This window comes from Phyllobates terribilis, unplaced genomic scaffold (genome assembly GCF_046119375.1).
Source record: "Phyllobates terribilis strain yellow unplaced genomic scaffold, ASM4611937v1 Scaffold_10__3_contigs__length_209671492, whole genome shotgun sequence".
Taxonomy (NCBI): Eukaryota; Metazoa; Chordata; class Amphibia; order Anura; family Dendrobatidae; genus Phyllobates; species Phyllobates terribilis.
The window spans coordinates 161,709,735-161,735,490 of NW_027362770.1; the positions used below are offsets into that span (position 1 = coordinate 161,709,735).

Below are 25,756 nucleotides of genomic sequence, written 5' to 3' on the forward strand. Positions count from 1 at the left end.
ACAGTAATAATGTCCCTTTTTGTGTCCCCTATACAGTAATGTCCCTTTGTGTCCGAGCATACAGTAATAATGTCCCTCTTGTGTCCCCCATACAGTAATAATGTCCCTCTTGTGTCCCCCATACAGTAATAATGTCCCACTTTGTGTCCCCCATACAGTAATAATGTCCCTCTTTGTGTCCCCCCATACAGTAATAATGTCCCTCCTTGTGTCCCCCAATACAGTAATAATGTCCCTCTTTGTGTCCCCCCATCTATATATATATAATCGTCTTATCCCGTCTGTCTGTCTGTCTTTCTGTCTGTCCTGGAAATCCCGCGTCGCTCATTGGTCCGGCAGCGGCCAATCAGCGCTGCGGGATTTCTGAAAAAAAATGGCGGCCGTTAGCGGCTCATCTGCGGGACGAAGCTCAGCAGCGATGCAGCCGGGAGATGACCGGCGCGAGGCGCTCATCTCCCAGCCGGTACCAGCAGAAGGACCTCGACCGCCGGACCCATCTGCGGGACGGAGATGCAGCCGGGAGATGAGCGGCGCGAGGCGCTCATCTCCCGGCCGGTAGCAGCGGAAGGACCCCGACCGCCGGCGCCGCTGACCTCCATGCGGAAGGGAGGACCGGGGTCCTCACCAAGACGATTCGATGATTGGTCGCAGTCTTCGGACCCGACCAATCACTGATCTTACCGCAAAAGTTAAACACCGCTGTGCTGATTGGTCGCGGACGCTATTTAAATGTGGCGCCAAAATCGGTGATTGGTCGCGCCCAGCGTCGGTGACCAATCAGCACAGCGGTGTTTAAATGTGGAACCAAGATCGGTGATTGGTCGCGGCCGATATTTAAATGTGGCGCCCAAATCGGTGATTGGTCGCGGGCAGCGCCAGCGACCAATCACCGATTTTGAACACAAATGTCTGGACCTTTGTAACACCATGCGGATACTGTGGGGACATCAGCGGCTAGGGTGTGAAGGGAGGACCGGGGAGCGGCGCTGCGGGTCGGGATACTTCTGCTGCGAGCGCCCGCTCATGTCCCGGCTTCTCGTAGCGGAAGTATGCGCACAGGCAGCGGCGCTGACATCCATGCGGCTAGGGTGTGAAGGGAGGACTGGGGAGCGGCGCTGACATCCAATTGGTCACGGCCGCTATTTAAATGTGGCGCACAAATCGGTGATTGGTCGCGGTCTTGGCCCGCGACCAATCACTGATCTTGCCGCAAAAGTTAAACACGACTGTGCTGATTGGTAGCGTCCGTGACCAATCAGCACAGCGGTGTTTAAATGTAGCGCCAAGATCGGTGATTGGTCGCGGCCGATATTTAAATGTGGCGCCCAAATCGGTGATTGGTCGCGGCCAGCGCCCGTGACCAATCAGCGATTTTGAACACAAATGTACGGAGCTTAGTAACACCATGCGGATACTGTCGGGAGATCAGCGGCTAGGGTGTCAAGGGAGGACCGGGGAGCGGCGCTGCGGGTCGGGATACTTCTGCTGCGATCGGCCGCTCATCTCCCGGCTTATCGCAGCGGAAGTAGCCGCACAGGCAGCGGCGCTCCCCGGTCCTCACCAATACGATTCTGCTCCCCGGCCCTCACCAATACGATTCGCTGATTGGTCTCGGTCTCCGCACCCGACCAATCAGTGATCTTGGCGCAAAATTTAAACAATGCTGTGCTGATTGGTCGCGGCCGCTGCCCGCGACCAATCACCGATTTGGCCGCCACATTTAAATAGCGGCCGCGACCAATCACCGATTTGTGCGCCACATTTAAACACTGCTGTGCTGATTGGTCGCGGACGCCAGACGCGACCAATCAGCGAGATTGTCGCCAAATTTAAACAACGCTATGCTGATTGGTCGCGGACGCCAGCCGCAACCAATCAGCGAGATTGGCGCCAAATTTAAACAACGCTATGCTGATTGGTCGCGGACGCTGCCCGCGACCAATCAGCGGTTTTGGCGCCACATTTAAACACTGCTGTGCTGATTGGTCGCGGACGCCAGACGCGACCAATCAGCGAGATTGGCGCCAAATTTAAACAACGCTATGCTGATTAGTTGCGACCGCCGGCCGTGACCAATCTGCGATATAGGCGCCAAATTTTAACACCGCTTTGCTGATTGCGCCCGGTCGGCCGCATACATATTCTAGAATACCCGATGCATTAGAATCGGGCCACCATCTAGTCTAATATATAATTGCCAATCGGCTCTATCACAGCTTCCGGCAATTGTGTCGCTATCCCACAATCCACCGCGGCAGACGAACTGCCGCTGATTTCCCGGCGGTAGCAGCGGCTCATCTCCTGCCGTAGGGAGGTCAGCGGCGTCTGCCGGACATGGCTGCCATGGTGACAAGTGGTGACGTCACCGCAACAGCAATAGCGGCGACGTCACAGCAATAAACACTTTCAAGTGCAAATGGTGTGAAACATGTCCACTGCTCCTGTTAGCACCACTAAGGATACACAGATGTTCATTTCACCGCACTCCCGATGCAATAACATCGGGCCTATTTCTAGTACAGTAATAATGTCCCTCTTTTGTCCCCCCATACAGTAATAATGTCCCAGGACCAGATGCTGCATCGGGCAGACCAGGACTAGATGCTGCATCGGGCAGGCCAGGACCAGATGCTATATCGGTCAGACCAGGATCAGGACCAGATGCTGTATCGGGCAGGCAGACCAGGACAATATGCTGTATCGGGCAGGCCAGGACCAGATGCTGTATCGGCCAGGCCAGGACCAGGGAACGAATTCTCTTGCATTGATGTGAGATCAAACATATTAATAGTAAAATTATTCATATACATTCTACAATCATATTGGGATACAGTTTTTTAGGAACTATTACTTTCCGAGCTGTTTAGTTTCTGAGAATGTCTAATAAATAGCACCACTCCTGACCACTGGTTGTGCATGGTATTGCATCTCTCCAATAGACCTGAGTTACAATACCAGACACAACAACCCAAGGTCATAAGTGGCGCTGTTTCTGTTTTTTTGGGGGTCTGCTGATATATACCAACCAGAAGGAGCACAAAAGTACACTCTTTTCTCCATTCTGCCATAATGTAACCCTGCGGACATGTGTTGGATATCGGGGGCTACGCTTTAAACATACTTTATAAGTGCAAATGTGAACATAGCCTAATTGTGGTAATACAGTATAACCAGATTTACCACCACTAGCGGGAGCTCACTGCATGCAGATTTATAAAATTTGCTTAGAAATTAGAGGGGATGTCCACCACTTATTTCTTTTTTACCAGTTAACTTCAGTCCAACTGAGAATAATTCACTATTATTGCAAAATGGGTCAAGCACAATGGGTCAAGCACACTGAATAAACAATTAAAGGCCATCTGTCAGCGGGTTTTAGCTATTTAATTTGAGAGCAGCATAACATAGGGGCAGAGAGCCTGATTTCGGGGATAAATCACTGGGTCAACAACTTGCTGTAATTTCAATACAATCAGTGTTTTATCAGCAGGAGATTATCACTGCAGGACTAGGTTTCTTGCTCCTAGTCCAAACATGCCCCCAGCACGGATTGGCAGCTTGCTGACTGTGTACATAGGAAGCAGCCAATCAGGTGTGTGGGCGGGGTTTTACACAGCTCAGCATTCTGAAGACTGCTACATCTACAGCAGAGAAAACAGGGATTTTTATCAAAACTACAGCAAGCAGCCCAGTAAGTGACACATCGCTGAAATCAGGGTCTCTGCTCCTACACCATGCTGCTGTCAGATTACATAAAAACCTGATGACAAATTCATTTTATTATAGTTTATTAAGTGAATCAGGACAAATAATCCATGTAGCAAAAAAAATATATATATTTTTTTTTTTATTAAAAAGCACATAAAAGGCTAAAACTAAATGTATGAACTTTCAAAACAAAATGAAAAGTATTGGGAGTCAAAAAAATACCCCCTATAATCATATAAGATAGAGAATCCAGTGGCATAGAAAATACAACAGGTGCCAAGAAAATCCATGCAAAATATAAAGGGCCAAGATAATAAACCAAAAAAGTGTAACAATAAATACAGAAATAATTATAAATATTAGCAAAGTGAACACGGCAAAAAAGCCAAGGATAATTAGGGGGTATGCGATGACCCTACGTATCGCCAGGAATGTGGCTTCCTCAGGGGTTCATCATCAGTTATCCAGCGTGTCTATTTTAGCCACATAATTAAAATAATTATGAGAAAAACATATTCACCTGTATACGCTAGGAGGAAAAGTTTGTGAACCGCGTGTGGAGGTTCAGCATGCAGTCTGCCCTTGCAAAATATGTGATAGAGGTCATCAGATTGCAGAACAACTTGATCAAATTACCTTATTATCTAAAATATAAGCGCCCCAAGCAGTATTGTAGATAATAGACGAGCACTATTAGGGCAAATTCATCTTTATATCTCTAAAATAGGCGTCTAGGTATCTAAAAGATATATATATTATACGCCTAAGTGCTAATTCACACAATGATGTGAACAAGTTACCACGACTATATAGTGAAGTATGGAATTAAATGCATATTTTTGCTACCCCATCCATCTGCAGCATAATGTAGGGGCAGAGACCCTGATTCCAATGATGTGTCACTTACTGGGCTGCTTGATGTTATTTTGATAAAATCACAGTTTTCTCTGCTACATATCTAGCAGTTCTCTGAATGCTGAGCTCTGTGTAACTCCGCCCACACCCCTGATAGGCAGTGTTCTACCCATGTACACACAAAGCGGCCAATCAGTGGTGGGGGCGTGGCCAGACTACCACCAGCAGGTTTACTAGTCCTCTACTGATAATTTCCTGCTGATAAAACACTGATTTTATCAAAACTACAGCAATCAGCCACGTAAATGACACATCTCTGCAATTAGGGTCTGTCTCTACATGCTGATATCAGATAAGGTGGCAAAAACCTGATGACAGATTCCCTTTAATACGGCCTAGTACTGACATACATGATACATAAAAAGTTATTACAAAGGAATTGGACAGCAATATTTGGAAGACGCTTGTCACAGGGTTACCGTGACAGTGTGGAGCCAGAAGGCCACTGGGTCAGATGGCTCCTACTCCAGCTCCGAGAAGAAGCACTTCTCCGTCATTTAAATGTGTTTATTTTCTTTGGGCAGAATAGAGGTTAAACGGCTTGTTGGAAATCCATGTGCTCACAGCTGAGCTCTGTAAGCCACTCCTTTTCTGGGCTCCGATACTAATCCTTGAGAAGGAGTGTTGGAGCAGTAATCAGTGACTGTTGTTTGGTTTGCATGCGTGATTATCCCTTAACCTTCTCTACTTTGGTTTATTCCTTTTCCTTCACACCCTGGTGCTTTCCTTTGTTATATGTGAATATTTTGTGTACCTGGAGTTTTTTGGTTTACCCTTGTCTGTGTTGCCCTGTTCGTCGGGTTAGTGTACTACGGTGCACAGTAGCGCCCCTCTTCCCCAGGTGTGGAAGGTGAACAGACAGAGGGCTTATTCAGGAGTTAGGGCGAGGGCAGAGGCCCCAGCATCCTCACCTTCAGAGGTATCCTGGGGAATAGGGTGAGCTAGGGCGCCCCCTAACGTTAGGGACAGGGTAAGTGTCCCTAGTCCCAGATCTTTTTCGACAGTTGTGTCGTGACAACGCTGCATGAAACTATTGAACAAGCTTAAAGTGAGTCTGTCACCCCCAAAATACCTTTCAGACTAACCATACAGTGATATAGGAGACCGCCCCTATAAAAATTATACTGGCACTATACCTGAAACTGGTCCAGTGAATAGGAAAATAACTTTTAATCCACAGGTAAATGAGGGGCTTTGGTGGCCATGAGCTGGATGCACTGTTACACCCCTCCATTTGCATCTGGGGGACTGCTCTAGTTTAACATAGACAGCGCTCACTCCTAGAGTGAACGCTGCCCTGTGTGTGCACATGCGCACTGTTCCTGGATGTGTCGGCCACGCACGCACATAATCGCTGTGTGCATTCTCATTCCTGGGTCTTCTCTTGTACATACACCAAGAAGTGCAGCGAGCGGCGTCCGCAGAGGGCCAGGTGAAAGCCAAGGCACAGGAAAGCCTTTAAAGCAGACTGGTTGTCTCCAACCCACACCAGGGACAGCACAGTGGAATAATGAAATGCAATAATTCTCTGTCATCTCCATTAAAGTCCGAAGTCAAAACGATCCACAGATATCTTTATGATAGGGATATACTGTATATATAGCACCAGGATCTTCAGCCTTGAGACACCGCAGAAATTGAATTGATATATCATAGTCATGTTTTTTGTGTCTAGGATGGTAAAAATACGCTTGGAAATATGGAGGATCCTATAGGGAAATATGGTATAACTTAGATTTGGGTCCTGAAACCTTCTTTCCTTGCATATAATTTGCCATCCTCCTCTCTCCTGACCAGGATGAGGAGTCTGGATTGGACCCTGTAAAAGATCTGATCCACAGACACACAGTGTCAGACCCAGAAGAATCAACGAGAATTATAGATCTCCTAATTTCGACGTTGTCCTTGCCGCAGAAAATGTATCACGGATCAAATCAGTAAGAGCTTTTTGATTTCTCCCTTTTATTTTTGTACTGTTTTGCCTTGTGTGTATATCTCTTTGTTGTTTCACCTTTTTGTATTTTGTAAGCATTATATGTTTTATATATTAATTCTAAAATTGTATACGTTTGTTCCTTGCTGCTCTCAACGTACCCACAACCTTGAAGAGGGAAAGTATAGCTTGGTTGTGTTACCTTGTGTATGCCAGAGTGTTAGAAGTGTACCTGTTTGGAGCTGGGTGTGCGGGTGTACTAGTTTGTTACCCAGGGTAGATATCTCGCTGGCCTAACTAAACGACGAGTGGTGGCAACAAAAAATATGGTTATGGCGCTGAGTCACTTCTCACAGACAAGCTGTGAATCGGCGAAGTCAAGGAGTCCGAGGTCAAGAGCCGGGGAACTCAAGGAGTCCGAGGTCAAGAGTCGGGGAACTCAAGGAGTCCGATGTCAAGAGTCGGGGAACTCAAGGAGTCCGAGGTCAAGAGTTAGGAGGGTACATCATGGCGTAGTCAGGTCACAGTCTGGGGTCAGAATTCCAAGGTCAGAAAGCGTCAAGGCAAAAGGGATAATACAAACAGGTAGTCAAAAGGCAAATCCAAGGTCCGGCAACAAAGATCAGAATATCACATATTAATAAAGATAGCCGAGTCTGCAGATAAATATGTAATTTGTGTGGCCAGCTTGGAGAGATGGGGGGGCCGTGACCGGGCCGCAGCTCCGCTGTACCTGTAATATGGCAGGCAAGACAGAATTTGAGGTCTGCAACGCAAATAGTTGAGCTTTGAAAAGAAAAGATTTTCTATATAATTTAAGAGCAATTAACTTCAATTTTACACGTTTATTTAATAATACAATTAAATTAGTGCAAAATTAAATTTATGTAATTAATTTAAGCTGTTGTTCAGTTCCGATCCCGAATAATCAGCTGTTTGCTGCTACACAATGTCCAGAGCTGGAAGATCACACTGTAGCAGCAGTGCTGGAGTATTACAGCTCAGCTGATGTTCACTTCAATTGGAGACCCCTGGACAACCTCTTTATTCCAGCGCAAAACGGTGTAAGATTCCCTCGCTGGAAAACTTATGGTGGAACTCTAAACATCTATTTTTCCTTGTCTAGGTTGTCCCTCCAAAACCGGTAGCTCAAGGCAGTTGACAGTAACAACCAAGCAACAGTGGGGGCCATCAGGGAGGCGGCCGTCCTATTAATGGGGCACCAGGCGACGATCGTAGCAGCTGCGGATCCGGTCATCAGAACACTTTGGAAAAATGCCTGTAATAAAAATTATACAATATGTAAGCACCACACCGTGCACAAACTACTGAAAGTGACCTGACATTACAACCAGCAATATGAAAGTGTTTGAGGTTTGTCCCCATAAGTCGGCCATAGTATACACTCCCCCAAAGCTGCACAATGCACTATGAGCAGTCTGCAGATACAACGCATGCTGCAATGCTCTGCGTGTCCTGACTCCTTTCTATCAAAGCTGCGACGCTCTGTGCTGTCACTCCTTTCTATTATAGCTGAAATGCTCTTTGTATTCTGACACTTTTCTAAATAGCTGAGATGCTCTGCGTGTCCTGACTCCTTTTGTATTATAGCTGTGATGCTCTGTGTGTCCTGGCACCTCTCTGTGTGTCCTGGCACCTTTCTATCATAGCTGCGATGCTCTGCATGTCCTGACTCCTTTCTTTCATAGGTGAGATGCTCTGCATGTCCTGACACCTTTCTATCATAGATGTGATGCTCTGCATGTCCTGACACCTTTCTATTATAACTATGATGCTCTGCATGTCCTGACACCTTTCTATTATAACTATGATGCTCTGCGTGTCCTGACTCCTTTCTGTCCCAGCTGCGATGCTCTGTGTCCTGACTCCTTTCTATTATAGCTGCGATGCTCTGTGTGTCCTGACTCCTTTCTATCATAGCTGCGATGCTCTGAGCGTCCTGACTCCTTTCTATCATAGCTGCGATGCTCTGCCTTTCCTGACTTTTTTTCTGTCATAGCTGCGATGCTCTGCCTGTCCTGACTCCTTTCTATCATAGCTCCGATGCTCAGCGTGTCCTGACTCCTTTTGTATCTTAGCTGCAATGCTCTGCTTGTCCTGACTCCTTTCAATCATAGCTGCGATGCTCTGCCTTTCCTTCTTTCTATCACAGCTTCGATGCTCTGTGTGTCCTGACTCCTTTCTATCATAGCTGCGATACTCTGCGTGTCTTGACACCTTTCTATTATAGCTGCAATGCTCAATGTGTCCTGACCCCTTTCTATCGTAGCTGCGATGCTCTGTGTGTTCTGACTCCTTTCTTTCATAGCTGAGATGCTCAGCATGTCCTGGCACCTTTCTATCATAGCTGCGATGCTCTGAGCGTCCTGACTCCTTTCTATCATAGCTGCGATGCTCTGCCTTTCCTGACATTTGTGTCATAGCTGCGATGCTCTGCCTGTCCTGACTCCTTTCTATCATAGCTGTGATGCTCAGCGTGTCCTGACTCCTTTGTATCTTAGCTGCAATGCTCTGCTTGTCCTGACTCCTTTCAATCATAGCAGCGATGCTCTGCCTTTCCTGACTTTTTTCTGTCATAGCTGCGATGCTCTGCCTGTCCTGACTCCTTTCTATCATAGCTGTGATGCTCAGCGTGTCCTGACTTTCTATCATAGCTGCGATGCTCTGCGTGGTGTCCTGACTCCTTTCTATCATAGCTGCGATGCTCTGTGTGTCCGCACTCCTTTCTATCATAGCTGCGATGCTCTGTGTGTCCGCACTCCTTTCTATCATAGCTGAGATGCTCTGCGTGTCCTGACTCCTTTTGTATTATAGCTGTGATGCTCTGTGTGTCCTGAGTCCTTTCTATCATAGCTGCGATGCTCTGCGTGTCCTGACTTCTATCATAGCTGCAACGCTCTGTGTGTCCGCACTCCTTTCTATCACAGCTGTGATGCTCTGCGTGTCCTGACTCCTTTATATAATAGCTGTGATGCTCTGTGTGTCCTGACTCCTTTCTATCATAGCTGCGATGCTCTGTGTGTCCTGACTCCTTTCTATCATAGCTGCGATGCTCTGTGTGTCCTGACTCCTTTCTATCACAGCTGCGATGCTCTGCGTGTCCTTAGAACTTTCTATCATAGCTGCGATGCTGTGTGTCCTGACTCCTTTCTATCATAGCTGCGATGCTCTGTGTGTCCTGACTCCTTTCTATAATAGCTGTGATGCTCTGTGTGTCCTGACTCCTTTCTATCATAGCTGCGATGCTCTGTGTGTCCTGTCTGCTATCATAGCTGCGATGCTCTGTGTGTCCTGTCTCCTTTCTATCATAGCTGTGATGCTCTGTGTATCCGCACTCCTTTCTATCATAGCTGCGATGCTCTGCGTGTCCGCACTCCTTTCTATCATAGCTGCGATGTTCTGTGTGTCCTGACTCCTTTCTGTTATAGCTGCAATTCTCTGCATGTAACTCATACTCCTAAAGTGTCTATCCCAGTGATCGGATGCCATCTAAAAGGAACTGCACTCTAAATGTCAGAGCTGAATTTTAAATTACCAATTTGATTTTGTGGGCACCAAAAAAAACTTGACTCCATGTCCAGTTCAGAGCCAGATGAGTGGCGTACACCCCAAGAGGCACCACAGCGTCTTTAGTAAATCCTCCCAACTCTTTCCAAATCAAATAAGATCCGTATCTGAAAAAAGATAAAACAATCAAAATCATAAGAATGTTCAGAATAAAAAAGTTATGAAAAGTCTTCATTCTTAAAGGAACATTCTGAGCATAATTCGCTATAAAAAAAAATTCTTTTGACTATACATACAGAAAAAAAAAGAGAAACTATTTTCTCACTAGTCACTAGGCCTCATACTAGACTCACACTGCCTGTTCTGTACAAAAGACTTTTCAGCAGTCTCATTATCATGTCATTCAAAAGAACAATGAGAGGCAACACCTCTATATACAGTAGATAACACAGGATCCACCATTCACAATAGGTGATGTCACAGCTCACCTCCTCCTCCTGTACAATGACTTATATCACCTTTATATACAGTAGATAACACAGGATCCACCATTCACAATAGGTGATGTCACAGCTCACCTCCTCCTCCTGTACAATGACTGATATCACCTTTATATACAGTAGATAACACAGGATCCACCATTCACAATAGGTGATGTCACAGCTCACCTCCTCCACCTCCTGTACAATGACTGATAATACCTCTATATACAGTAGATAACACAGGATCCACCATTCACAATAGGTGATGTCACAGCTCACCGCCTCCTCCTGTACAATGACTGATAACACCTCTATATACAGTAGATAACACAGGATCCACCATTCACAATAGGTGATGTCACAGCTCACCTCCTCCTCCTCCTGTACAATGACTGATAACACCTCTATATACAGTAGATAACACAGGGTCCACCATTCACAATAGGTGATGTCACAGCTCACCTCCTCCTCCTGTACAATGACTGATATCACCTTTATATACAGTAGATAACACAGGATCCACCATTCACAATAGGTGATGTCACAGCTCACCTCCTCCACCTCCTATACAATGACTGATAACACCTCTATATACAGTAGATAACACAGGATCCACCACTCACAATAGGTGATGTTACAGCTTACCTCCTCCCCCTCCCGTACAATGACTGATAACACCTCTATATACAGTAGATAAAATAGGATCCACCATTCACAATAGGTGATGTCACAGCTCACCTCCTCCCCCTCCTGTACAGATGCAGTGTACCAGTTTTCCCTGGATGTCCCTTTAAGCCTTTCCTCATATACCTCTAGATCCCAAAATGTTTCCTCAGCACACTCACCCCATGGATGTATTCAAAGTGGTCTATACTGGTAGAAACACCCAGTTTGGGGGGCACCAGCTTGGTTTCTGCAGTGTTGAGAACCAGGTTTTGATTTGCTGTTCGGATCCAACCCGTAGAATGGCGCTCCCTACTGATGGAAAAATGGTAAACCCAAGAGCGGGAAGCCAGGAGGGCGTCATGGTTGGTAAGAATCCTGAATAAAACATCAAAGCATAAATAGAATATATAGAAATTAACAAACTTGTGAGAAAGTTGTGACCTCGATCTTGCACAGGAAATGGCATAAATAGCAATTCCTTAATTGACTTCATTATGGGATCTTTACTGTTTCAACCAGTTGGTGCAGTGAGAAAAAAATAAAATTAAATTAATTAACTTTATTGGATGTGAGATTGGATTAATAGGCAGAAAGATAAATGATGGAAACCATCAGCAAGCAGCAATTTATAAACAGTCATTTTACCTTGTTATATATGGCTTGTACACTTACATCCTATAGCGGCCTAATAATGGGGTATTATCGTCTCAGTGTACTAGAATTACTAGATTCACAATAGTACTAGAATGCCAGGAGGAATAACAGAGGAACGTATAGAGTAGTTCAGAAAAAGGGACAGATCCTTTTTAATTGATTTCTAGTCTGTCTGTGGCTTTGTATGATCAGCGCAATAATCTCTTGCAGCATCTGTGTAGAGCTGGTCAATGGTTGTGTCCCTCTTTGTGTTCCCCATACAGTAATAATGTCCATCTTGTGTCCCCCCATACAGTAATAATGTCTATCTTGTGTCCCCCCCAATACAGTAATAATGTCCCTCTTGTGTCCCCCCATCTATATATATAATCGTCTTATCCCGTCTGTCTGTCTGTCCAGGAAATTCCGCGTCGCTCATTGGTCCGGCAGCGGCCAATCAGCGCCGCGGGATTTCTGAAAAAGATGGCGGCCGTTAGCGGCTCATCTGCGGGACGGAGATGCAGCCGGGAGATGATCGGCGAGAGGCGCTCATCTCCCAGCCGGTAGCAACAGAAGGACCCCGACCGCCGGCGCCGCTGACATCCATGCGGAAGGGAGGACCGGAGAGCGGCGCTGCAGGTCGGGATACTTCTGCTAAGAGCGGCCGCTCATCTCCCGGCTGGTAGCAAGAGAAGGACCTCGACCGCCGGAGCCATCTGCGGGATGGAGATGCAGCCGGGACATGACCGGCGCGAGGCGCTCATCTCCCGGCTTCTAGCAGCGGAAGTAGCCGCACAGGCAGCGGCGCTCCCCGGTCCTCTCCAATACGATTCGATGATTGGTCGCGGTCTCCGACCGCGACCAATCACTGATCTTGCCGAAAAAGTTAAACACCGCTGTGCTGATTTGTCGCGGACGCTATTTAAATGTGGCGCCCAAATCGGTGATTGGTCGCGGGCAGCGTCCGCGACCAATCAGCACAGTGGTGTTTAAATGTGTCTGCAAGATCTGTGATTAGTCGCGGACGCTATTTAAATGTGGCGCCCAAATAGGTGATTGGTCGCGGGCAGCGTCCGCGACCAATCAGCACAGTGGTGTTTAAATGTGTCTGCAAGATCTGTGATTGGTCGCGGACGCTATTTAAATGTGGCGCCCAAATAGGTGATTGGTCGCGGGCAGCGTCCGCGACCAATCAGCACAGCGGTGTTTAAATGTGTCTGCAAGATCTGTGATTGGTCGCGGACGCTATTTAAATGTGGCGCCCAAATCGGTGATTGGTCGCGGGCAGCGTCTGCGACCAATCAGCACAGCGGTGTTTAAATGTGTCTGCAAGATCGGTGATTGGTCGCGGCCGCTATTTAAATGTGGCGCCTAAATCGGTGATTGGTCGCGGGCAGCGTCCGCGACCAATCAGCACAGCAGTGTTTAAATGTGGCGCCAAAATCGGTGATTGGTCGCTGGCAGCGCCCGCGACCAATCAGCGATTTTGGACACAAATGTCCGGTCCTTAGTAACACCATGCGGCTACTGTCGGGAGATCAGCGGCTAGCGTGTCAAGGGAGGACCGGGGAGCGGCGCTGCGGGTCGGGATACTTCTGCTGCGAGCTGCCGCTCATGTCCCGGCTTCTCGCAGCGGAAGTAGCCGCACAGGCAGCGGCGCTGCCCGGTCCTCACCAATACGATTCCGCTCCCCGGTCGCGGTCTCTGCCCGCAACCTATTAGTGATCTTGCCGACACATTTAAACACTGCTGTGCTGATTGGTCGGCTGGCGTCCGTGACCAATCAGGGAGATTGGCGCCAAATGTAAACAACGCTCTGCTGATTGGTCGCGGGTGGCAGCCGCGACCATTCACCAACATTGGCGCCAAAATTAAACAACGCTCTGCTGATTGGTCGCGGACGCCAGCCGCGACCAATTAGCGAGATTGGCGCCAAATTTAAACAACGCTCTGCTGATTGGTTGCGGCCGCCAGCCGCGACCAATTAGCGAGATTGGCGCCAAATTTAAACAACGCTCTGCTGATTGCTCGCGGCCGCCAGCCGACCGCGACCAATCAGCGAGATTGGCGCAACATTTAAACAACGCTCTGCTGATTGGTCGCGGCTGCCATCCGCGACCAATCAGCGAGATTGCCGCCAAATTTAAACACCGCTTTGCTGATTGGTCGCGACTAATCAGAGATTTTGGCGCCAAATTTAAACACGCTCTCCAGTCCTCACTAACACGGTTTGCTGATTGGTCGCGGCCGCCGCCCGCGACCGATCACCGGTATTGCCGCCAAATTTAAACACCGCTTTGCTGATTGGTCGCGGTTGGCGGCCGCGACCAATCAGCGCTTTTGGCGCCAAATTTAAACACCGCTCTGCTAATTGCGCCCGGTCGGCCGCATACATATTCTAGAATACCCGATGCGTTAGAATCGGGCCACCATCTAGTACAGTAATAATGTCCCTCTTTGTGTCCCCCCCATACAGTAATAATGTCCCTCTTGTGCCCACCTCCCCCCTACAGTATAAACATGCACCTTTTCTGGCCCCATATAGTTGTAACATTTCTCTTTGAAGCCCTGTAAAATAAGATCATGCACCTTTGTCGCCCCAATAAGGCCTCTGATTTGGGCAATCAGCTGCTCAATAGGTAACGTGGGGCAAGGAGGCAATGGCCCCCGGCTCCGCAGAAGTTTCCCGGCGGTCTGCACGGAGATCCCTGTAGGGATCTTCTACCACCGACTTCTAAAGGATTGCACCGAGCTGTGTGCAATCTAATGAGCTACTGCAAAACTTCTTTATGGAGTCCGGACCTCAATGAGACAACACAGAAAATGCAAAAAGTAAATGCCCCCCACTGCACTTACTTCACTATAAAAGCAGCAGAGCTATTTCCTCTGATCTAAGCCCCGGCACCACCCACTCACTGTTGTGCAACTTCCACTATGGGAGGGGGAAGGGCGTGCACGTGAAATCCAAAGTCTGAAGCAGTCTACACTGCTCAAAAAAATAAAGGGAACACTCAAATAACACATCCTAGATCTGAATGAATGAAATCTTCTCATTGAATACTTTGTTCTGTACTGAGTTGAATGTGCTGACAACAAAATCACACAAAAATCATCAATGGAAATCACATTTATTAACCAATGGAGGCCTGGATTTGGAGTCACCCCCAAAATTAAAGTGGAAAAACACATTACAGGCTGATCCGACTTTGATGTAATGTCCTTAAAACAAGTCAAAATGAGGTTCAGTATTGTGTGTGGCCTCCACGTACCTGTATGACCTCCCTACAACGCCTGGGCATGCTCCTGATGAGGTTGAGTATTGTGTGTGGCCTCCACGTACCTCTATGACCTCCCTACAATGCCTGGGCATGCTCCTGATGAGGTTGCGGATGGTTTCCTGAGGGATCTCCTCCCGGACCTGGACTAAAGCATCCGCCAACTCCTGGACAGTCTGTGGTGCAACGTGACGTTGGTGGATGGAGCGAGACATGATGTCCCAGATGTGCTCAATCGGATTCAGGTCTGGGGAACGGGCGGGCCAGTCCATAGCTTCAATGCCTTCATCTTGCAGGAACTGCTGACACACTCCAGCCACATGAGGTCTGGCATTGTCCTGCATTAGGAGGAACCCAGGGCCAACCGCACCAGCATATGGTCTCACAAGGGGTCTGAGGATCTCACCTCGGTACCTAATGGCAGTCAGGCTACCTCTGGCGAGCACATGGAGGGCTGTGCGGCCCTCCAAAGAAATGCCACCCCACACCATTACTGACCCACTGCCAAACCGGTCATGCTGAAGGATGTTGCAGGCAGCAGATCGCTCTCCATGGCGTCTCCAGACTCTGTCACGTCTGTCACATGTGCTCAGTGTGAACCTGCTTTCCTCTGTGAAGAGCACAGGGCGCCAGAGGTGACTCTTCCAATCCTGGTGTTCTGTGGCAAATGCCAAGCGTCCTGCATGGTGTTGGGCTGTGAGCACAACCCCCATCCGTGGACGTCGGGCCCTCATACCACCCTCATGGAGTCGGTTTCTAACCGTTTGTGCAGACACATGCACATTTGTGGCCTGCTGGAGGTCATTTTGCAGGGCTCTGGCAGTGCTCCTCCTGTTCCTCCTTGCACAAAGGCAGAGGTAGTGGTCCTGCTGCTGGGTTGTTGCCCTCCTATGGCCCCCTCCACATATAAATAATACATACAGTAATAATGTCCTTCTGTGTCCCGCCATACAGTAATAATGTCACTCTTTGTGTCCCCTCATAGAGTAATGTCCATCTTTGTGTCCCCCCATATAGTAATAATGTCCCTCTTTGTTTCCCCCATACAGTAATAATGTCCCTCTTTGTGTACCCCATGCAGTAATAATGTCCCTTTATATCCCCTATACAGTAATAATGTCACTCTGTGTCCCCCCATAGAGTAATGTCCCTCTTTGTGTCCCCCATACAATAATAATGTCCCTCTTTGTGTCCCCCATACAATAATAATGTCCCTCCTTGTGTCCCCCATACAGTAATAGGGTCCCTCTGTGTCCCTTCCATACAATAATAGTGTCCCTCTGTGTCTCCCATAGAGTAATAATATCCCTCTGTGTCCTCCATACAGTAATAATGTCCCTTTATATCCCCATCTATATATATAATCGTCTTATCCCGTCTGTCTGTCTTTCTGTCTGTCTGTCCAGGAAATCCCGTGTCGCTCATTGGTCCGGCAGCGGCCAATCAGCGCCGCGGGATTTCTGAAAAAAGATGGCGGCCGTTAGCGGCTCATCTGCGGGACGGAGCTCAGCGGCAATGCAGCCGGGAGATGAGCGCCGCGAGGCGCTCATCTCCCGGCCGGTACCAGCAGAAGGACCTCGACCGCCGGACCCATCTGTGGGACGGAGATGCAGCTGGGAGATGAGCGGCGCGAGGCGCTCATCTCCTGGCCGGTAGCAGCGGAAGGACCGCCGGCGTCGCTGACCTCCATGCGGAAGGGAGGACCGGGGAGCGGCGCTGTGGGTCGGGATACTTCTGCTGCCAGCGCCCGCTCATGTCCCGGGTTCTCGCTGCGGAAGTACCCGCACAGACAGCGCTGCTCCCCGGTCCTCACCAAGACGATTCGATGATTGGTCGCGCTCTTCGGACTCGACCAATCACTGATCTTGCTGCAAAAGTTAAACACTACTGTGCTGATTGGTCGCGGACGCTGCCCGCGACCAATCACCGATTTGGGCGCCAAATTTAAATATCGGCCGCGACCAATCACCGATTTTGGCTCCACATTTAAACACCGCTGTGCTGATTGGTCGCCGACGCTGGGCGTGACCAATCACCGATTTTGGCGCCACATTTAAATAGCGTCCGCGACCAATCAGCACAGCGGTGTTTAAATGTGGAGCCAAGATCGGTGATTGGTCGCGCCCAGCGTCGGCGACCAATCAGCGATTTTTAACACAAATGTCCGGACCTTAGTAACACCATGCGGATACTGTGGGGACATCAGCGGCTAGGGTGTGAAGGGAGGACCGGGGAGCGGCGCTGCGGGTCGGGATACTTCTGCTGCGAGCAGTCGCTGATCTCCCGGCTTCTCGCAGCAGAAGTAGCAGCACAGGCAGCGGCGCTCCCTGGTCCTCACCAATACGATTCGCTGATTGGTCGCTCTCTCCGCACGCAACCAATCAGTGATCTTGGCGCTAAAGTTAAACACCGCTCTGCTGATTGGTCGCGGCCGCTGCCCGCGACCAATCACCGATTTGAGCGCCACATTTAAATAGTGGCCGCGACCAATCACCGATCTTGCCGCCACATTTAAACACTACTGTGATAATTGGTCGCGGACGCCAGCCGCGACCAATCAGCGAGATTGGCGCCAAATTTAAACAACGCTCTGCTAATTGGTCGCGGTTGCCGGCCGTGACGAATCAGCAGTATTGGCGCCAAATTTAAACCCCGCTCTGCTGATTGGTTGCCGGCCGAGATCAATCAGCAGTGTTGGCGCCAAATTTAAACACACCTCTGCTGATTAGTCGCCGTCCGCGACCAATCAGCAATATTGGCGCAAAATTTAAACACCGCTCTGCTAATTGGTCGCGGTTGCCGGCCGTGACGAATCAGCAGTATTGGCGCCAAATTTAATCCCCGCTCTGCTGATTGGTCGCGGTTGCCGGCCGACATCAATCAGAAGTATTGGCGCCAAATTTAAACACCGCTTTGCTGATTGGTCGCAGTTGCCGGCCGCGACCAATCAGCGATTTTGGCGCCAAATTTAAACCCCGCTCTGCTGATTGGTCACGGCCAGCGAACGCGACCCATCAGCAGAGCGGGGTTTAAATTTTGCACCTATATCGCAGATTGGTCACGGCCAGTGAATGCGACCCATCAGCATTATTGGCGCCAAATTTAAACCCCGCTCTGCTGATTAGTTGCGACCGCCGGCCGTGACCAATCTGCGATATAGGCGCCAAATTTTAACACCACTTTGCTGATTGGTCGCAGTTGCCGGCCTCGAGCAATCAGCGATTTTGGCGCCAAATGTAAACACCGCACTGCTGCTTACGCCCGGTCGGCCGCATACCTATTCTAGAATACCCGATGCATTAGAATCGGGCCACCATCTAGTACAGTAATCATGTCCCTCTTTGTGTCCCCCCCCCCCATACAGGAATAATGTCCCTCTTTGGGTCCGCCATACAGTAATAATGTCCCTCTTGTGTCCCCCCATACCGTAATAATGTCCCTCTTTGGGTCCGCCATACAGTAATAATGTCCCTCTTGTGTCCCCCCATACAGTAATAATGTCCCTCTTTGTGTCCCCCCATACAGTAATAATGTCCTTCTTTGTGTCCCCCCATACAGTAATAATGCCCGTCGTTGTGCCCCCCCATACAGTAATAATGTCCCTCTTTGTGTCCCCCCCATACAGTAACAATGTCCCTCTGTGTCCCCCATACAGTACTAATGTCCCTCTTTGTGTCCCGCATATAGTAATAATGTCTCTCTTGTGTCCCCCTATACAGTAGTAATGTCCATATTTGTGTCCCCCCATACAGTAATAATGTCCCTCTTGTGTCTCCCCATAGAGTAATAATGTCCCTCTTTGTGTCCACATACATTAATAATGTCCTTCTTTGTGTCCCCCCATCTATATATATAATCGTCTTATCCCGTCTGTCTGTCTGTCCAGGAAATCCCGCGTCACTCATTGGTCCAGCAGCAGCCAATCAGCGCCGCTGGATTTCTGAAAAAAGATGGCGGCCGTTAGCGGCTCATCTGCGGGACGGAGCTCAGCGGAGATGCAGCTGGGAGATGACCGGCGCGAGGCGCTCATCTCCCGGCCGGTACCAGCAGAAGGACTTCGACCGCCGGACCCATCTGCGGGACAGAGATGCAGCCGGGAGATGAGCGGCGCGAGGCGCTCATCTCCCGGACGGTAGCAGCGGAAGGACCGCCGGCGTCGCTGAGCTCCATGCGGAAGAGAGGACCGGGGAGCGGCGCTGCGGGTCGGGATACTTCTGCTGCGAGCGCCCGCTCATGTCCTGGGTTCTCGCAGCGGAAGTACCCGCACAGGCAGCGACGCTCCCCAGTGCTCACCAAGACGATTCGATGATTGGTCGCGGTCTTTGGACCCGACCAATCACTGATCTTAGCGCAAAAGTTAAACACCACTGTGCTGATTGGTCGCGGACGTTGCCCGCGATCAATCACCGATTTGGGCGCCACATTTAAATATCGGCCGCGACCAATCAGCACAGCGGTGTTTAAATGTGGAGCCAAGATCGGTGATTGGTCGCGGCCGATATTTAAATTTGGCAATCAGCACAGTAGTGTTTAACTTTGGCGGCAAGATCAGTGATTGGTCGCGGGCCAAGACGGCGACCAATCACTGTTTTGTGCGGCACATTTAAATAGCGGCCGCGACCAATTGGATGTCTGCACCGCTCCCCGGTCCTCCCTTCACACCCTAGCCGCATGGATGTCAGCGCCGCTGCCTGTGCGAATACTTCTGCTGCGAGAACCCGGGACATGAGCGGGCGCTCGCAGCCGAAGTATCCCGACCCGCAGCGCCGCTCCCCGGTCCTCCGTTCACACCCTAGTCGCTGATGTCCCCACAGTATCCGCATGGTGTTACAAAGGTCAGGACATTTGTGTTAAAAATCGCTGATTGGTCGCTGGCGCTGCCCGCGACCAATCACCGATTTGGGCGCCAAATTTAAATATCGGCCACGACCAATCACCGATCTTGGCTCCACATTTAAACACCGCTGTACTGATTGGTCGCGGACGCTATTTAAATGTGGCGCCAAAATCGGTGATTGGTCGCGCCCAGCGTCGGCGACCAATCAGCACAGCGGTGTTTAAATGTGGAGCCAAGATCGGTAATTGGTCGCGGCCGATATTTAAATTTGGCGCCCAAATCGGTGATTGGTCGCGGACATCAGCGGCTAGGGTGTGAAGGGAGGACCGGGGAGCGGCGCTGCGGGTCGGGATACTTCTGCTGCGAGCAGTCGCTCATCTCCCGGCTTCTCGCAGCAGAAGTAGCCGCACAGGCAGCGGCGCTCCCCGGTCCTCACTAATACGATTCTGCTCCCCGCTCCTCACCAATACGATTCGCTGATTGGTCGCGCTCTCCGCACGTGACCAATCAGTGATCTTGGCGCTAAAGTTAAACACCGCTCTGCTGATTGGTCGCGGCCGCTGCCCGCGACCAATCACCGATTTGGGCGCCACATTTAAATAGCGGCCGCGACCAATCACCAATTTTGACGCCACATTTAAACACTGCTGTGCTAATTGGTCGCGGACGCCAGACGCAACCAATCAGCGAGCTTGGCGCCAAATTTAAACACCGCTCTGCTCATTGGTCCCGGCCGCCGGCCGGCCGAGACCAATCAGCGAGATTGCCGCCAAATTTAAACAACGCTCTGCTGATTGGTCGATTTTATCGCCAAATTTAAACAAGCTCTCCGGTCCTCACTAACACAGTTCGCTGATTGGTCGCGGCCGCTACCCTTGACCAATCACCGATATTGCCGCCAAATTTAAACACCGTTTTGCTGATTGAGCCCGGTCGGCCGCATGCATATTCTAGAATACCCGATGCGTTAGAATCGGGCCACCGTCTAGTCTATATATATAATCGTCTTATCCCGTCTGTCTGTCCAGGAAATCCTGCGTCGCTGATTGGTCGGGCCGCGGCCAATCAGCGACGCGGGATTTGAGAAAAAGATGGCGGCCGTTAGCGGCTCATCTGCAGGACGGAGGTCAGCGGCGATGCAGCAGGGAAATGACCGGCGCGAGGAGCTCATCTCCCGGCCGCTAGCAGCAGAAGGACCCCGACCGGCGGCGGCGCTGACCTCCATGCGGCTAGGGTGTGAACGGAGGACCGGGGAGCGGTACTCCCGGTCAGGATACTTCTGCTGCGAGCAGCCGCTCATCTCCCGGCTTCTCGCAGCGGAAGTAGCCGTACAGGCGGCGCCGCTCCCCTCTCACCAATACGATTCCGCTCCCCGGTCCTCACCAATACGATTCGCTGATTGGTCGCGGCCTCCTGCCGCGACCAATCAGTGATCTTGGCGCCAAATTTAAACAACGCTCTGCTGATTAGTCGCTTTCATCGCCAAATTTAAACAAGCTCTCCGGTCCTCACTAACACAGTAAGCTGATTGGTCGCGGCCGCCACCCGCGACCAATCACCGATATTGCCTCCAAATTTAAACACTGTTTTGCTGATTGGTCGCAGTTGCCGGCCGCAACCAATCAGCGATTTTGGCGCCAAATTTAAACAACGTTCTGCTGATTGCGCCCGGTCGGCCGCATACATATTCTAGAATACCTGATGCGTTATAATCGGGCCACCATCTAGTACAGTAATATAGTCCCTCTTTGTGTCCCCCATAGAGTAATAATGTCCCTCTTTGTGTCCCCCATACAATAATAATGTCCCTCCTTGTGTCCCCCCATACAGTAATAGTGTCTTTCTGTGTCCCCTCATACAATAATAGTGTACCTCTGTGTTCCTTATACAGTAATAATGTCCCTCTTTGTGTCCCCCATACAGTAATAATGTTCCTCCTTGTGTCCCACCATACAGTAATAGTTTCCCCCATACAGTAATAATGTCCCTCTGTGTCCCCCATACAGTAATAATGTCCCTCTTTGTGTCCCGCATACAGTAATAATGTCCCTCGTTGTGCCTCCCCATACAGTAATAATGTCCCTTGTTGTGTCCCCCCATACAGTAGTAATGTCCAGCTTTGTGTCCCCCCATACAGTAATAATGTCCCTCTTTGTGTCCACATACAGTAATAATGTCCTTCTTTGTGTCCCCCCATACAGTAATAATGTCCGTCTTTGTGTCCCCCCATACAGTAATAATGTCCCAGGACCAGATGCTGCATCGGGCAGACCTGGACCAGATGCTGCATCGGGCAGACCAGGACCAGATGCTGCATCGGGCAGACCAGGACCAGATGCTGCATCGGGCAGGCCAGGACCAGATGCTGCATCGGGCAGGCCAGGACCAGATGCTGCATCGGGCAGGCCAGGACCAGATGCTGCATCGGGCAGGCCAGGACCAGATGCTGCATCGGGCAGGCCAGGACCAGATGCTGCATCGGGCAGGCCAGGACCAGATGCTGCATCGGGCAGGCCAGGACCAGATGCTGCATCGGGCAGGCCAGGACCAGATGCTGCATCGGGCAGGCCAGGACCAGATGCTGCATCGGGCAGGCCAGGACCAGATGCTGCATTGGGCAGGCCAGGACCAGATGCTGCATCGGGCAGGCCAGGACCAGGGAACAAATTCTCTTGCATTGATGTGAGATCAAACCTATTAATGGTAAAATTATTCATATACATTCTACAATCATATTGGGATACTATTTTTTAGGAACTATTACATTCCGAGCTGTTTAGTTTCTGAGAATGTCTAATAAACAGCACCACTTCTGACCACTGGTTGTGCATGGTATTGCATCTCTCCAATAGACCTGAGTTACAATACGAGAAACAACAACCCATGGTCATGAGTGGCGCTGTTTCTGTTTTTTTGGCGGTCTACTGATATATACCAGCCAGAAGAAGCACAAAAGTACAGTCTTTTCTCCATTCTGCCATAATGTAACCCTGCGGACATGTGTTGGATATCGGGGGCTACGCTTTAAACATCTACTATATAATTGTCTTATCCCGTCTGTCTTTCTGTCTGTCCTGGAAATCCCGCGTCGCTCATTGGTCTGGCAGCGGCCAATTAGCGCCGCGGCATTTCTGAAAAAAGATGGCGGCCGTTAGCGGCTCATCTGCGGGACGGAGGTCAGCGGCGATGCAGCGGGGAGATGAGCGGCGCTAGCAGCACAACTACCCCGACCGGCGCCGCTGACCTCCATGCGGCTAACGTCGGAAGATCAGCGGCTTGGACCGCTGATCTCACCCGACAGCAAGTGTGAACGGAGGACCGGGGAGCGGCGCCGCCGGTCGGGATGCTTCTGCTGCGAGCAGCCGCTCATCTCCCAGCTTCTCGCAGCAGAAGGAGCCGCAGAGGCGCTCCCCGGTTCTCGCTAATACGGAGCCGCACAAGCAGTGCCGCTCCGGGGCCCACACTAATACGACGCTGATTGGTCGCGGCCGGCCACCGCGACCAATCAGCGAGATGGGCGGTAAATTTAAACGCCGCTGTGCTGATTGGTCGCGGTCGCCACCAATCAACGATATAGGCTGCAAATTTAAACGCCGCTCTGCTGATTGGTCGCGAACGCCACCAATCAGCGATTTTGGCGCCAAATGTAAACTCCGCTCTGCTGATTGGTCGCGGTTACCGGTCACGAATAACCAGCATTATTGGCGACAAATTTAAACACCGCTCTGCTGATTGGTCGCGGCCGTGACCAATCACCATTATTGGCGCCAAATTTAAATAACGCTCTGCTGATTGGTCGCGACCGCCGGCCGCAACCAATCAGCATTATTGCCGCCAAATTTAAACCCCGCTCTGCTGATTGGTCGCGTTCGCTGGCCGCGACCAATCTGCGATATAGGCGCCAAATTTTAACACCGCTTTGCTAATTGGTCGCGGTTGCCGGCCTCGACCAATCAGCGATTTTGGCGCCAAATTTAAATACCGCTTTGCTGATTGCGCCTGGTCGGCCGCATACCTATTCTAGAATACCCGATGCGTTAGAATCGGGCCACCATCTAGTACTTTATAAGTGCAAATGTGAATTATGGTAATACAGTATAACCAGATTTACCACCACTAGGGGGAGCTCACTGCATGCAGATTTATAAAATTTGCTTAGAAATGAAAGGGGATGTCCACCACTTATTTCTTTTTTACCAGTTAACTTCAGGCCAATTGGGAATAATTCACTATTATTGCAAAATGGGTCAAGCACACTGAATAAACAATTAAAGGGAATCTGTCAGCGGGTTTTAGCTATTTAATTTGAGAGCAGCATAACGTAGGGGCAGAGAGCCTGATTCCGGAGATAAGTCACTTGCACAGCAACTTGCTGTAATTTCAATACAATCAGTGTTTTATCAGCAGGAGATTATCACTGCAGGACTAGGTTTCTTGCTCCTCCTAGTCCAACCATGCCCCCAACACTGATTGGCAGCTTGCTGACTGTGTACACAGGAAGCAGCCAATCAGGTGTGTGGGCGGGGTTATACACAGCTCAGCATTCTGAAGACTGCTACATCTACAGCAGAGAAAACAGGGATTTTTATCAAAACTACAGCAAGCAGCCCAGTAAGTGACACATCGCTGAAATCAGGGTCTCTGCCCCTACATCATGCTGCTGTCAGATTACATAAAAACCTGATGACAAATTCCTTTTATTATAGTTTATTAAGTGAATCAGTACAACTAATCCATGTGGCATAAAAAAACAAAAAAAATTAAAAAGCACATAAAAGGCTAAAACTAAATGTATGAACTTTCAAAACAACATGAAAAGTATTGGGAGTCAAAAAATACCCTCTATAATTATATAAGATAGAAAATACAACAGGTGCCAAGAAAATCCATGCAAAATATAAAGTGTAACAATAAATACAGAAATAATTATAAATATTAGCAAAGTGAACACGGCAAAAAAAAGCCAAGGATAATTAGGGGGTATGCGATGACCCTACGTATCGCCAGGAATGTGGCTTCCTCAGGGGTTCATCATCAGTTATCCAGCGTGTCTATTTTAACCACATAATTAAAATATTTATGAGAAAAACATATTCACCTGTATACGCTAGGAGGAAAAGTTTGTGAACCACGTATGGAGGTTCAGCGTGCAGTCTGCCCTTGCAAAATATGTGATAGAGGTCACCAGATTGCAGAACAACTTGATCAAATTACGTTAGTATCTAAAATATAAGCGCCTCAAGCAGTATTGTAGATAATAGACGAGCACTATTAGGGCAGATTCATCTTTATATCTCTAAAATAGGCATCTAGGTATCTAATATATATATATATATATATATATATATATATATATATACACTAGATGGTGGCCCGATTCTAATGCATCGGGTATTCTAGAAAATGTATGCGGCCGACAGGGCGCAATCAGCAGAGCGGTGTTTAAATTTGGCGTCAAAATCGCTGATTGGTCGCGGTTGCCGGCCTTGACCAATCACCAAAGCGGTGTTAAAATTTGGCGGCTATATCGCAGATTGGTCACAGCCAGCGGTCGCGACTAATCAGCAGAGCGGGGTTTAAATTTGGCGCCAATAATGCTGATTGGTCACGGTCGGCTGGCGGCCGCAACCAATCAGCGAGATTGGCGCCAAATGTAAACAACATTCTGCTGATTGGTCGCGGTTGCCGGCCGCGACTAATCAGCATTATTGGCGCGGTGTTTAAATTTGGCGCCAATCTCGCTGATTGGTCGCGGCTGGGGTCCGCGCCCAATCAGCAC

General features: G+C 49.4%; 1 protein-coding gene and 1 pseudogene across 1 annotated transcript in view; both read right to left on the minus strand.

Annotated features, from left to right (window-relative positions):
* The window catches only part of LOC141164600 (translocator protein-like), a 39,272-nt gene extending 34,903 nt beyond the window's left edge, over positions 1–4,369 (minus strand). The window contains exon 1 of the mRNA XM_073650023.1: positions 4,229–4,369. The gene's annotated coding sequence lies outside the window, so the exon portion shown is untranslated. The remainder of the gene's footprint in view (positions 1–4,228) is intronic.
* A 3,012-nt stretch (positions 4,370–7,381) lies between these two features.
* Positions 7,382–25,173, minus strand: LOC141164601 (translocator protein-like; annotated as a pseudogene).
* Positions 25,174–25,756: the final 583 nt, after the last annotated feature.